Consider the following 14,079-nt stretch of genomic DNA (forward strand, 5'->3'; position numbering starts at 1 on the left):
GATTTGTATATGGCTGGGTCCAAACTGGAATGGCATAGAAGGCAAAAAAACTAATGGATTAAACCCAGATCTGTGACTGTGGGTGAATGTTTGATTTGTTCTGCATTCCGTTCGTCCCTTGTTGTTTTTGCATTTGTTGCCCCAAGTGGGAAGGGTATGCCCAGACGAGGGTCCAGTGCTTGCTATGCCACCAGATTCAAGCTAGCCTGGCTGATGAAGGGTGATACCCTGAAACCGGTTTCAGGATGCTTGTTTCTGGTTCAAGGAGGTCCTGGCCTGACAGTTCGGGCTGGACTATTCTCATGGGGATACAGGGTCAAGACTGATTTGCATATCGCTGGGTCCAAACTGGCATGGCATAGCACACGAAAAAACTGATGGATTAAACCCAGATCTGTGACTGGGGTGAATGTTTGATTTGTTCTGCATTCTGTTCATCACCTGTTGTTTTTGCATTTGTTGCACCAAGTGGGGAGGGTATGCCCAGACGTGGGTCCCGTGATTGCTATGCCACCAGATTCAAGCTAGCCTGGCTGATGAAGGCTGATACCCTGAAACCGGTCTCAGGATGCTTGTTTCTGGTTCAGGGAGAACCTGGCCTGGCAGTTCAGGCTGCACTGTTCCCATGTGGAAGAGGGTCAAGACTGATTTGCATACGGCTGGGTCCAAATTGGAATGGCATGGCACACAAAAAAACTGATGGATTAAACCCAGATCTCTGACTGGGGGTGAATGTTTGATTTGTTCTGCATTCCGTTCATTACCTGTTGTTTTTGCATTTTTTGCCCCAAGTGGGAAGGGTATGACCAGCAGTGGGTCCAGTGCTTGCTATGCCACCAGATTCAAACTAGCCTGGCTGATGAAGAGTGATACCCTGAAACTGGTCTCAGGATGCTTGTTTCTGGTTCAGGGAGGTCCTGGCCTGGCAGTTCGTGCTGGACTGTTCTCATGGGGATTCAGGGTGAAGACTGATTTGCATATGGCTGGGTCAAACTGGCATTGCATGGCACACGAAAAAACTGATGGATTAAACCCAGATATGTGACTGGGGTGAATGTTTGATTTGTTCTGCATTCCGTTCATCACCTGTTGTTTTTGCATTTGTTGCACCAAGTGGGGAGGGTATGCCCAGACGTGGGTCCCGTGCTTGCTATGCCACCAGATTCAAGCTAGCCTGGCTGATGAAGGGTGATACCCTGAAACCGGTCTCAGGATGCTTGTTTCTGGTTCAGGGAGAACCTGGCCTGACAGTTCAGGCTGGACTGTTCCCATGGGGAACAGGGTCAAGACTGATTTGCATACGGCTGGGTCCAAACTGGAATGGCATGGCACGCAAAAAAACTGATGGATTAAACCCAGATCTGTGACTGGGGGTGAATGTTTGATTTGTTCTGCATTCCATTCACCACCAGTTGTTTTTGCATTCTTTTTGTTAACCTGACAAAAATAATTCTATCATGGTACATTCTTACCAGGAAAATCTTAATTTCATTATTATGGATTAATACAGTTTCATCAATGTTGGACATTATTTCTCAGATCTTGTTGATTGTGAACTCGTAGCCAGCAATCAAGAGTGGCTTTAATGTTTTTTTTTTTCTTTTTCATAGTGTGCAAACTTAACTGAAGGCTGGCAGTTAGGTTGCTGCTTGGAGCTCATTGTACACTCGTATTTCCAAATGTATGCATGCATCCAATTCGGGTGGGCTGCAAATACATTCACCTCACTGTTCAGATCAGCTACTCAGCTGAAAACTTCACCTTGGATGAAACTAGCTGCAGCTTTAAACATATTTGCCCTTTGAGACCCACATACTCTGTACTTTGTTCTTTTTTCAATCCCTTTGGCCCTTGTTTTGGCTAATCTACAGATAACACATTGAAATCCTCTGCTTTCTGATCAGTTGTTGGAGGTGGATGAGATGTAGCCATCGATCGTCTAAGTGGATAGGCATTGGGTTTAGTTGTTGTTGCTTTCTCAGAAGACTCTGATTCTTATTGTCATTCACTTGTTTCTGCTATTTTTTGACACAAAATTTCAAGACATTTTCTATTGTATATGACTTGTAGCACTTTTTGTTACAATGATAAAATATTTTATCCTGTAGGCACATCAGTTTCAATCTTTTGTGAACTTCGTCTTGCCATATTTCTGCAGCATCTCAAACTCTCTTCTATCCAGCCACAGTTGATGTTAGCTATTCTTCCGGATTAGTTTAGCACATGACACATTTTTCTTTTTTTGAGGGAGTCCTCAGATTTTGTAGTTGGCAACACTCTGTCAGGAGTTAAAGATCCTGTCCTATTACCTGCTTCACTTATGTTTACGGATTTGAATCCACTGAAAACCTGAAATAAAAACAATATTAAAATAAATTACCAATATATTGGCTAAAACACATCATTATAGAGTTGCCATTTTGGTAAATGGCAAAAGGGTTGCTCTGAGGAGTTATTTTCTGTCTCTATAAGACTACTTGACCCCCAAAACCTATGTTTTGAGACCATTGTGAAGTATATAGGTCTCATGGTTTCTGAAATATTACATCATCACTGCAAAGAATCTGCCATTTTTGAAAATGCCGTCCAGAAAAAGCAGCCCAGATTAGCAATGTCTACCCATGCTAAATTACTTCTCTTAAGACACAAAAACACAAATCAAAAATGAAAATCTTTGGGCATCAATTTTTTTACAGAGGTATATCAAGGGGCCATGACTAAGAATGGATTTACACCAAATAATTAAAAGCACACTTTCCGAGGAAAGTGCTGCCTTTCCTGCTAAATTTTCCATTCAGCTGTTTTTTTCTGTGGCAGCTTTGAAACTTTCCTATGGGAATTAACATGGAAATCAATGTTTTGTACCCCCACCTCTGTTCTTGGTCCCCACATGAAGGATCACCCCAAAACCTTTTTGGACGGACCTGCGCTGGATTAACTTGTTTTTGGAAAGTTTTGTGAAGATTTGTCAAACAGCGGCACAGTCATTAAAGAAAATGCCCTTCCTATGCTACCTATAGACATGCAGTGGTGATTGCTTGTATGTATCTATAAACCTGAGTGAAATGTTATTTATGTCAGTGTAATTGACATAATTTTGCATAATGAAATCTACACAAAATTACTGAGATTATGCCACTGTGCCACATCGCATAATTTCAGGGAGAAATTTTAGCACTGTACTGTTCGGGTAATTTTTTACCACAAGCAGCATTTTAAGAAGATTTTGTACCCGAGCAGACTGTTCAAGTAATTTTTGATAGCGAAACTACAAACCCAAATGCAAGAACCAGTGTAAGCAGCAGTTCCTTCAACATCAGTGGTCGACGAACATTTCACATACATATTTTACCCGAGGACACCATTCAGGTGATTTTTGTGTGCAAAGCTGAAATCTAAACATAAGTGGCAGTGTTTTGAATGTTAGTAACTGTAAATCAGCTCAAAATTACATTTTTAAGTTAAATTTGGACCATAGTTCTACTTTGTTGAGTTCTAGATGTGATTTCCATAATTATCACGTAATTTTGTTGTAATTATGCGTAATTACGCTGCAGCAAATTATGCTAGTTTCACACACCCCTAGTAACACACACACATATGCATAACTCATCACTGCAAAGAATCTGCCATTTTTAAAAATGGCGTCCAGAAAAAGCAGCCCAGATTAGCAATGTCTACCCATGCTAAATTACTTCTCTTAAGATACAAAAACACAAATCAAAAATGAAAATCTTTGGGCATCAATTTTTTTACAGAGGTATATCAAGGGGCCAAGACTAAGAATGGATTTACACCAAATAATTAAAAGCACACTTTCTGAGGAAAGTGCTAACTTTCCTGCTAAAGTTTCCATTCAGCTGTTTTTTTCTGTGGCAGCTTTGAAACTTTCCTATGGGAGTTAACATGGAAATCAATGTTTTGTACCCCCGCCTCTGTTCTTGGTCCCCACATGAAGGATCACACCAAAACCTTTTTGGAAGGACCTGCGCTGGATTAACTTGTTTTTGGAAAGTTTTGTGAAGATTTGTCAAACAGCGGCACAGTCATTAAAGAAAATGCCCTTCCTATGCTACCTATAGACATGCAGTGGTGATTGCTTGTATGTATCTACAAACCTGAGTGAAATGTTATTTATGTCAGTGTAATTGACATAATTTTGCATAATGAAATCTACACAAAATTACTGAGATTATGCCACTGTGCCACATCACATAATTTCAGGGAGATATTTTAGTCCTGTACTGTTCAGGTAATTTTTTGCCACAAGCAGCATTTTAAGATTTTGTACCCGAGCAGACTGTTCAAGTAATTTTTGATAGCGAAACTACAAACCCAAATGCAAGAACCAGTGTAAGCAGCAGTTCCTTCAACATCAGTGGTCGACGAACATTTCACATACATATTTTACCCAAGGACACCATTCAGGTGATTTTTGTGTGCAAAGCTAAAATCTAAACATAAGTGGCAGTGTTTTGAATGTTAGTAACTGTAAATCAGCTCAAAATTACATTTGTAAGTTAAATTTGGACCATAGTTCTACTTTGTTGAGTTCTAGATGTGATTTCCATAATTATCACGTAATTTTGTTGTAATTATGCGTAATTACGCTGCAGCAAATTATGCTAGTTTCACACACCCCTAGTAACACACACACATATGCATAACTCATCACTGCAAAGAATCTGCCATTTTTAAAAATGGCGTCCAGAAAAAGCAGCCCAGATTAGCAATGTCTACCCATGCTAAATTACTTCTCTTAAGATACAAAAACACAAATCAAAAATGAAAATCTTTGGGCATCAATTTTTTTACAGAGGTATATCAAGGGGCCAAGACTAAGAATGGATTTACACCAAATAATTAAAAGCACACTTTCTGAGGAAAGTGCTAACTTTCCTGCTAAAGTTTCCATTCAGCTGTTTTTTTCTGTGGCAGCTTTGAAACTTTCCTATGGGAGTTAACATGGAAATCAATGTTTTGTACCCCCGCCTCTGTTCTTGGTCCCCACATGAAGGATCACACCAAAATCTTTTTGGAAGGACCTGCGCTGGATTAACTTGTTTTTGGAAAGTTTTGTGAAGATTTGTCAAACAGCGGCACAGTCATTAAAGAAAATGCCCTTCCTATGCTACCTATAGACATGCAGTGGTGATTGCTTGTATGTATCTACAAACCTGAGTGAAATGTTATTTATGTCAGTGTAATTGACATAATTTTGCATAATGAAATCTACACAAAATTACTGAGATTATGCCACTGTGCCACATCACATAATTTCAGGGAGATATTTTAGTCCTGTACTGTTCGGGTAATTTTTTGCCACAAGCAGCATTTTAAGATTTTGTACCCGAGCAGACTGTTCAAGTAATTTTTGATAGCGAAACTACAAACCCAAATGCAAGAACCAGTGTAAGCAGCAGTTCCTTCAACATCAGTGGTCGACGAACATTTCACATACATATTTTACCCAAGGACACCATTCAGGTGATTTTTGTGTGCAAAGCTAAAATCTAAACATAAGTGGCAGTGTTTTGAATGTTAGTAACTGTAAATCAGCTCAAAATTACATTTTTAAGTTAAATTTGGACCATAGTTCTACTTGTTGAGTTCTAGATGTGATTTCCATAATTATCACGTAATTTTGTTGTAATTATGCGTAATTATGCTGCAGCAAATTATGCTAGTTTCACACACCCCTAGTAACACACACACACATATGCATAACTCCTAATGGCTGACTACACAATCATGTGCTTACTTAGGGTACTACAAACCATGTTCTTTGTTCTTCAGACCATCTTGATGGTCGCTTGGCTACACCAAGAAAAGTTGGAGACCATTACATTGTTCTTATGTTGGCTGGTCATCTTGGATGAGGATGAGGAGACAGCAGTGGTAGCTTCCTCCAGTAGTCAGCCAACAGCACACAGGACAAGGCATCCCATCACCTCCACCACCACAGCCAGCCAAGCAACTATTCCCCACAGCATCACACCCCATTACCCATCAACTGCAGAGGTCTTCCATTCAGAGGTGTCATAGGGCCTGAACAAAGTCAAACTGACCGTCACAGACATTATAGGAACATCCCTAGTTTTAGAGGGGTATTTTCATTAAAGAAGGAGTGGGCCTGTTGTGGTTGGTGTGGGTGGTAATGGTTGGAGAAAGGGTAGTTTTCTAATTAATTTTTTGATTACCATGGGTTTAGGGAGAAGTGTAGGCCTGTTGGTTGCAGAGTGGGTTTGAACAGTTGGGAAAGGGGAAAGAGTCTACATCGTGCAATCTTGTTTTGGGACAGTGTAATTTAAAAGTATGTGCCTATTTATCCTGTGACACAGCAAATATCGATAGGCCTTTTCACTCCCCCACTGAAATGGCGACCGCCTGTCCTGTGTGGAGGGACAGGTGGAAATTAGGTTATTCCGCTGACATTGTGCAATATGGTGGTATGCGGTAGGGAACCACTGTGCAATTCCTCATTGGATAATATTGGGCCTTATGGGGTACAGAGGACAATGGGGATCTATGCCGGCATAGACGGTGTACACCACCACCAACGTGACTGCCATTTTCTATCTGAATCCTCACTTGTTTCCTGACCTTCCACAGAAAAAGACCTACTTTGCATGAGCTGCTGTGACCTGTGTCTGAACCTTCCATGGCCCGTGTGACCAGGGAAAGGGCCCCAGCTTTCACTTCAGAGGAGTTGGAGTGACTGGTGGATGGGGTCCTACCCTAGTACGGACTGCTGCATGGGCCTCCAAACCAACAGGTGAGTACACTGTGGGCACGATGCATGTGGCATGGATGCATGGAGATGTGTGTGAAGGCATTGTGTAAGAGTTGGTGGGGGTGGGGGATTGTCTTTTGGCGGTGTACATGTTGTGAGATTGCCTATGTGTGTGCCAATGGTGATGGGATCGGATATGGTGGGCCATGTGTGTGACAGGCTGGACTGTTTGTCTAATTGAGTTCTCCTATATGTATTATATCTGCAGGTCAGCGCCCATCAAAAGAAGGGATTTTGGTGTGCCACTGCCTAGGACGTGCAGAACCCGGGGGTCTATGGAAGGCGGAGCACACAGTGTCAGAAACGGTGGGAGGACCTGAGACGCTGGGCACAGAAGACCGTGGAGGCCCAGCTGGGGATGGCCTTCCAATGAGGATGGGGTACCCGTCGAACCCTGATCCCACTTATGGCCCGGATACTAGTGGTGGCATACCCTGAGCTGGATGGGTGCTTGAGGGAATCACAGCAACCAGGGGGTGAGTACAGTGGGTATCATTACAACTTATGGCTGGTGGGATGGTATCCGGGTGGTGGTTGTGTGTTAATGGGTGCCCCTAAGGCCAGGCCAGACATTGCAGCGTGGGTCCTCTGAAGGGTAATGTTTGCATGGCAAATACAGGTAACCTAGCATGTTAGTATTCACTTCTAGACAGGGCTACGTGGGTCCCAGCTGTGATGCAGTTGGCAGTGTGTGCTCCTCCTCATGCTTTGGTGACCAGCCATTTCACTGGTAGTGCAATGCATAGTGTGTAGGCCTGTTTCTGGTGTGTGAGGGTGCTGTGTACGCCAACAGTGGTGTTGTTGCAGTCATTGACCCAGTGTATCCTTTGTCTCTCTCCCACCCTTTCTTGTTTGGTCATCCTGTCCTTGTGTGCATTAGCATAATCTGATGGAGGAGCGGGGACAACGGTGACAGAGGGAGCTGCATCCCACAGCACCCTAGAGGCAGAGTCCACCGATGCTGAGGGAACCAGTGGGACAGAGGGCGAGGGGAGCACCACAGCGGATACTGGAGGGGACAACACAGACTCTGATACCTCCTCCGATGGGAGCTCCCTGGTGGTGGTGGACATCTCTGTGACCACCCGAGCTGCAGGTACAGCTGCCACTCCCCGTACAAGCACCGCCCTCCCAATAGCCCCTCAGCAAGCTGCCTGTGCCCGTTCACCGAGGAGGGTGGGCATCTCCTTTGCCCCAGGCACCTCAGGCACTGCCCAAGTGAGCCCTGCTGTCCTGAGTGAGGAGGCTATTTACCTCCTGAGATCCATCTCTGTAGGGCAGTCAACCAATGTGAATGCCATCCAGGGGCTGGCACCCCAGATGCAGCAATGCAATGAATTCCTGGAGGGCATTCAAGGTGGTTTGGCGGCCCAACAGAAATCGATTCAGACTCTGGCCTCCTTTCTGATTGCAGCCATTGTCCCTGTTTCTACTGTCTCCCCTCCAACTTCCACTTCTCAGTCCCCTTCTCCTCAACCCCAACCCATCCCAAGCACACAGACAGATGGGCATGCACACAAGGCAACACACAAGACTGGCACAGGCAAACACGAGCTCCACACTTCATCCCACAGGCACTCACAAAAACATCATATTGTTGCAGACACGACAACATCCACTGCCTCCACTGTATCCCCCTCCACCTCCACCTTCCTCCCAGTCTCGTCCACACTCACACCGGCATGCACTACATCTACATCCACTATCAGCATCACCACACCACACCAAGCCGAAGACACACATCACTGGCAGACACCTCCACAACAGCCATGCACCCGTTCCCCTGTGTCCTCTCCCACCGTGTCTGTCCCCCCTCCTAAAGGACACAAATGCAAGCACTCAGACACCCAACAGCCATCCACTTCAGATGAGCATACAGCCCATGCACCTGCACCCAAATCCAGCAGACATATCCCTCCAACAACCACTCCCTCATCCTCCACTCCTATTACTCCTCCCTCCTCCCGCCCCAACGTCCCGAAAAAGCTTTTCCTTTCCCAAATTGACCTCTTCCCCACACCCCCATCCTGCATGTATGGGTAGGGTACCAGGGACACAGCCCAGCACCTCAGCCAAACAGTCCACATGGACAGTGGTAGCACCACCTACTCATGGCGGTAAGGATACCAGACCTACAGCACTGAAGGGGAAGGAGCCAGCACCACCAGGGATGAAAGGGAAGAGTCTTGTACCAGCTGGGAGGAAGGGGAAGGGGCCTGCACCAGCTGTGAGGAAGTGGAAGGATCCTGCACCAGCAGTGAAAAAGGGGAAGGAGCCTGCTCCAGTTGCGAAGAAGGGGAAGGTTCCTGCACCAACTGTGAAGAAGGAGAAGGAGCCTGCACCACCAGGCAGAGAGGGGAATACCCCATCCACCCCTGCCAGGAAGGGTAAGGGATCCCTGACCCATGAACAGGAGGAGACAAGGCAAAGCTGTCAGTCTAACACCACCACCAGCTGTCACGGGGCCCCCACCGCCAGCTGTGGATGTGCAGTCATCAGTGAGTGCAGGGGCTGCCCAGGAGCCTCCTCAAGCAACCACCACAATGCAGCCATCAGTGAGTGCAGGAGCTGCCCAGGAGCCTCCTCCAATCACCACCACAGTACAGCTATTGCCGCCAGCAGACGCCATGTAGTCCACCCTCCAGGGGCTACTGTGCGGGCTGCCCCCTCCAGAACCAGTGGAAAAGTAACCCACTTGAGAGACTGTGGCCTTGCACTCCCCAGGACAGAGCAATGGGCATGTTGCTTCCTCCAGAACCTGTAGGCAAGTCACCCACTCCAGAGACTATGGCCTTGCACTCCCCAGGACAGAGCAATGGGAATGTTGCCCCCTCCAGCACCAGTGGGCAAGTCAACCACTCTAGAGACTGTGGTCTTGCACTCCCCAGGACAGAGCAATGGGCATGTTGCCCCCTCCAGAACCAGTGGGAAAGTCACCCACTCCAGAGACTGTAGCCTTGCACTCTCAAGGACAGAGCAATTGGCATGTTGCCCCCTCCAGAACCAGTAGGCAAGTCACCCACTCCAGAGACTGTGACCTTGCACTTCCCAGATCAAAGCAATGGGCATGTTACCCCCTCCAGAACCAGTGGGAAAGTCACCCACTCCAGAGACTGTGGCCTTGCAGTCCCCAGGACAAAGCAATGGGCATGTTGTGCCCTCCAGAACCAGTGGGCAAGTCACCCACTCCAGAGACTCTGGCCTTGCACTCCCCAGGACGAAGCAATGGGCATGTTGCTCCCTCCAGAACCAGTGGGGAAGTCACCCACTCCAGACACTGTGGCCTTGCACTCCCCAGGACAGAGCAATGGGCATGTTGCCCCCTCTAGAACCAGTGGGCAAGTCACCCAGTTGGAAGACTGTGGCCTTGCACTCCCCAGGACAAAGCAATGGGCATGTTGCCCCCTCCAGAACCAGTGGGCAAGTCACCCACTCGAGAGACTGTGGCCTTGCAGTCCCCAGGACAAAGCAATGGGCATGTTGCACCCTACAGAACCAGTGGGCAAGTCACCCACTCCAGAGACTCTGGCCTTGCACTCCCCAGGACAAAGCAATGGGCATGTTGCTCCCTCCAGAACCAGTGGGCAAGTCACCCACTTGGAACACTGTGGCCTTGCACTCCCCAGGACAAAGCAATGGGCATGTTGCCCCCTCCAGAACCAGTGGGCTTGTTCCCCCATCTGGCTGAGTTGCCCCCCGAAAGTGCCTGCCTATTTGCAAACTGATGCCCTTGCAGTGTTTGTAAGGAAATGCCTCCTTGGCATGGTTACCCCCTGACTTTTTGCCTTTGCTGATGCCAAGTTATGATTTGAAAGTGTGCTGAGGCCTGCTAACCAGGCCCCAGCACCAGTGTTCTTTCCCTAACCTGTACCTTTTGTCTCCACAATTGGCACACCCTGGCATCCAGGTAAGTCCCTTGTAACTGGTACCCCTGGTACCAAGGGCCCTGATGCCAGGGAAGGTCTCTAAGGGCTGCAGCATGTCTTATGCCACCCTGGAGACCCCTCACTCAGCACAGACACACTGCTTGCCAGCTTGTGTGTGCTGGTGGGGAGAAAATGACTAAGTCGACATGGCACTCCCCTCAGGGTGCCATGCCAACCACACACTGCCCATGGTATAGATAAGTCACCCCTCTAGCAGGCCTTACAGCCCTAAGGCAGGGGGGTGCACTATACCATATGTGAGGGCATAGGTGCAAGAGCACTATGCCCCTACATTGTCTAAGAAATAACCTTAGACATTGTAAGTGCAGGGTAGCCATAAGAGTATATGGTCTGGGAATCTGTCATACACGAACTCCACAGCACCATAATGGCTACACTGAAAACTGGGAAGTTTGGTATCAAACTTCTCAGCACAATTAATGCACACTGATGCCAGTGTACATTTTATTGTGCAATACACCCCAGAGGGCACCTTAGAGATGCCCCCTGAACACATACCCGACTTTCAGTGTGGGCTGACTAGTTTTGCCAGCCTGCCACACACCAGACATGTTGCTGGCCACATGGGGAGAGTGCCTTTGTCACTCTGTGGCTAGTAACAAAGCCTGTACTGGGTGGAGGTGCTTCTCACCTCCCCCTGCAGGAACTGTAACACCTGGCGGTGAGCCTCAAAGGCTCACCCCCTTTGTTACAGCAACACAGGGCATTCCAGCTAGTGGAGATGCCCGCCCCCTCCGGCCACGGCCCCACTTTTGGCAGCAAGACCGGAGGAGATAATGAGAAAAACAAGGAGGAGTCACTGGCCAGTCAGGACAACCCCTAAGGTGTCCTGAGCTGAGGTGACTCTGACTTTTAGAAATCCTCCATCTTGCAGATGGAGGATTCCCCCAATAGGATTAGGGATGTGCCCCCCTCCCCCCAGGGAGGAGGCACAAAGAGGGTGTAGCCACCCTTAGGGCTAGTAGCCATTGGCTACTAACCCCCCAGACCTGAACACACACCTAAATTGAGTATTTAGGGGCCCCCAGGACCTAGGAAAGCAGATTCCTGCAACCTAAGATGAAGAAGGACTGCTGACCTGAAGCCCTGCAGAGAAGACGGAGACACCAACTGCTTTGGCCCCAGCCCTACAGGCCTGTCTCCCCACTTCAAGAGAAACTGCAACAGCGACGCGGTCCCCAGGGTCCAGTGATCTCTGAAGCCTCAGAGGACTACCCTGCATCTAAAAGGACCAAGAACTCCCAAGGACAGCGGCCCTGTTCCGCAAAGACTGCAACTTTGTAACATAGAAGCAACTTTTAAAGACAACACGTTTCCCGCCGGAAGCGTGAGACTTTCCACTCTGCACCCGACGCCCCCAGCTCGACCTGCGGAGAAACAACACTACAGGGAGGACTCCCCGGTGACTGCGAGCCCGTGAGTAGCCAGAGTTGACCCCCCTGACCCCCCCAGCGACACCTGCAGAGGGAATCCAGGGACTCCCACTGACCGGGACGGCCTGCTTCAAAGAACCCGACGCCTGGTAAAGACACTGCACCCAGAGCCCCCAGGACCTGAAGGATCCGACCTCCAGTGCAGAAGTGACCCCCAGGTGGCCCTCTCCCTTGCCCATCTGGTAGCTACCCCGAGGAGCCCCCCCCTTGCCTGCCTGCTTCGCTGAAGAGACCCATGAGTCTCCCATTGAACTCTATTGCAAACCTGACGCCTGTTTGCACTCTGCACCCGGCCGCCCCCGTGCCGCTGAGGGTGTACTTTTTGTGCTGACTTGTGTCCCCCCCCGGTGCCCTACAAAACCCCCCTGGTCTGCCCTCCGAAGTCGCGGGTACTTACCTGCTGGCAGACTGGAACCGGGCACCCCCTTCTCCATTGAAGTCTATGCGTTTTGGGCACCACTTTGACCTCTGCACCTGACCGGCCCTGAGCTGCTGGTGTGGTAACTTTTTGGGTTGCCCTGAACCCCCAACGGTGGGCTACTTTGGACCCAACTTTGAACCCTGTAGGTGGTTTACTTACCTGCAAAACTAACAAATACTTACATCCCCCAGGAACTGTTGAAATTTGCACTGTGTCTAGTTTTACAATAGCTTATTGCCATTTTTGCCAAAACTGTACATGTAAAGATATTTTTTCTATACAAAAACCTATTGGCCTGGAAATGTCTTTGAGTGTGTGTTCCTCATTTATTGCCTGTGTGTATGTACAACAAATGCTTAACACTACCCTCTGATAAGCCTAATGCTCGAACACACTACCACAAAATAGAACATTAGAATTAACTCTTTTTGCCACTATCTTACCTCTAAGGGGAACCCTTGGACTCTGTGCATGCTATTTCTTACTTTGAAATAGTACATAAAGAGCCAACTTCCTACAGTGTACTATCCAGATGTGGTCATAATTCGAGTTGGGCCTTAGACTGTGCCCTGTGGCCATGTGGGCCCTTTGAACATTGGACTGGGCAGTCTCCCTTTGTGTACATGTGTACATATCTGTTTCATTGATAAATCGAATTATTGATTTTAAACTTGATCTGATTACAATCGCTTTAGTCAACTCCTGATGTCCTTGCATTATTCTGCAGTTTGTTAAGGACAAATTGTTTTTCGTGTTCAGCTGGTTGTGTGTATGGTGTGTGTGTGAATGGTGTGTGTCGTGCGTGTGTGTGTCACTCTCGTTTTCCTCCCACCCTCCCTTGTGTGCTAGGCAGCTGTACTCACCGTCATCGTCTTCATCAGCGTTGGTGTTCCACGTGGAGCATAACGTAAAAGATCATTGGGAAAACTTGCAGTTCGGGTTCCATGGCGGCGTGGTTCTTCCCTGTGTCTCCAATGGTGAGTCCTTTCACTTCTGAGCTCTGTTTCTGCCAGGCTTTTGTTGGCGTTAGTACCGCCCGGAAAAGGTGGCAGATTGCAGTGTCATGATTTGGTGGGCAGTACTTTGTCTCCCGCCTGGCTGTTGGCGGCTACCGCTATTGTGGCTGTTTTTTTCTACCCTGGCGGTTGATGTGGTACATTGGCTATCTATGGAAGTTATCACCGCCATGTTCACAATTTGGCGGTGCTTACTGCCAGCCTGTTGGCTGTATTACCGCCACTTTATCACCCACCACCAGGGTCATAATGAGGGCCATAATTTCTACCACCTTTCCCTAACATTTTGAGTAGCTGTTGATGCACTGTTTTTGCCAAAGGGACTAACAGTTGATGGCTGTAAGAGGCTCCAACAGGGAAGACATCACAGTAAAAACAAGTTTCTGCTAATTCAGGATGGAGAAGGTGAACCAGCAAAATCATTTTTTTGAACTATGAAACTAAATGAAAAAACAGTGAGTGGAAAAGC

This window comes from Pleurodeles waltl, chromosome 10 (genome assembly GCF_031143425.1).
Source record: "Pleurodeles waltl isolate 20211129_DDA chromosome 10, aPleWal1.hap1.20221129, whole genome shotgun sequence".
NCBI lineage: Eukaryota > Metazoa > Chordata > Amphibia > Caudata > Salamandridae > Pleurodeles > Pleurodeles waltl.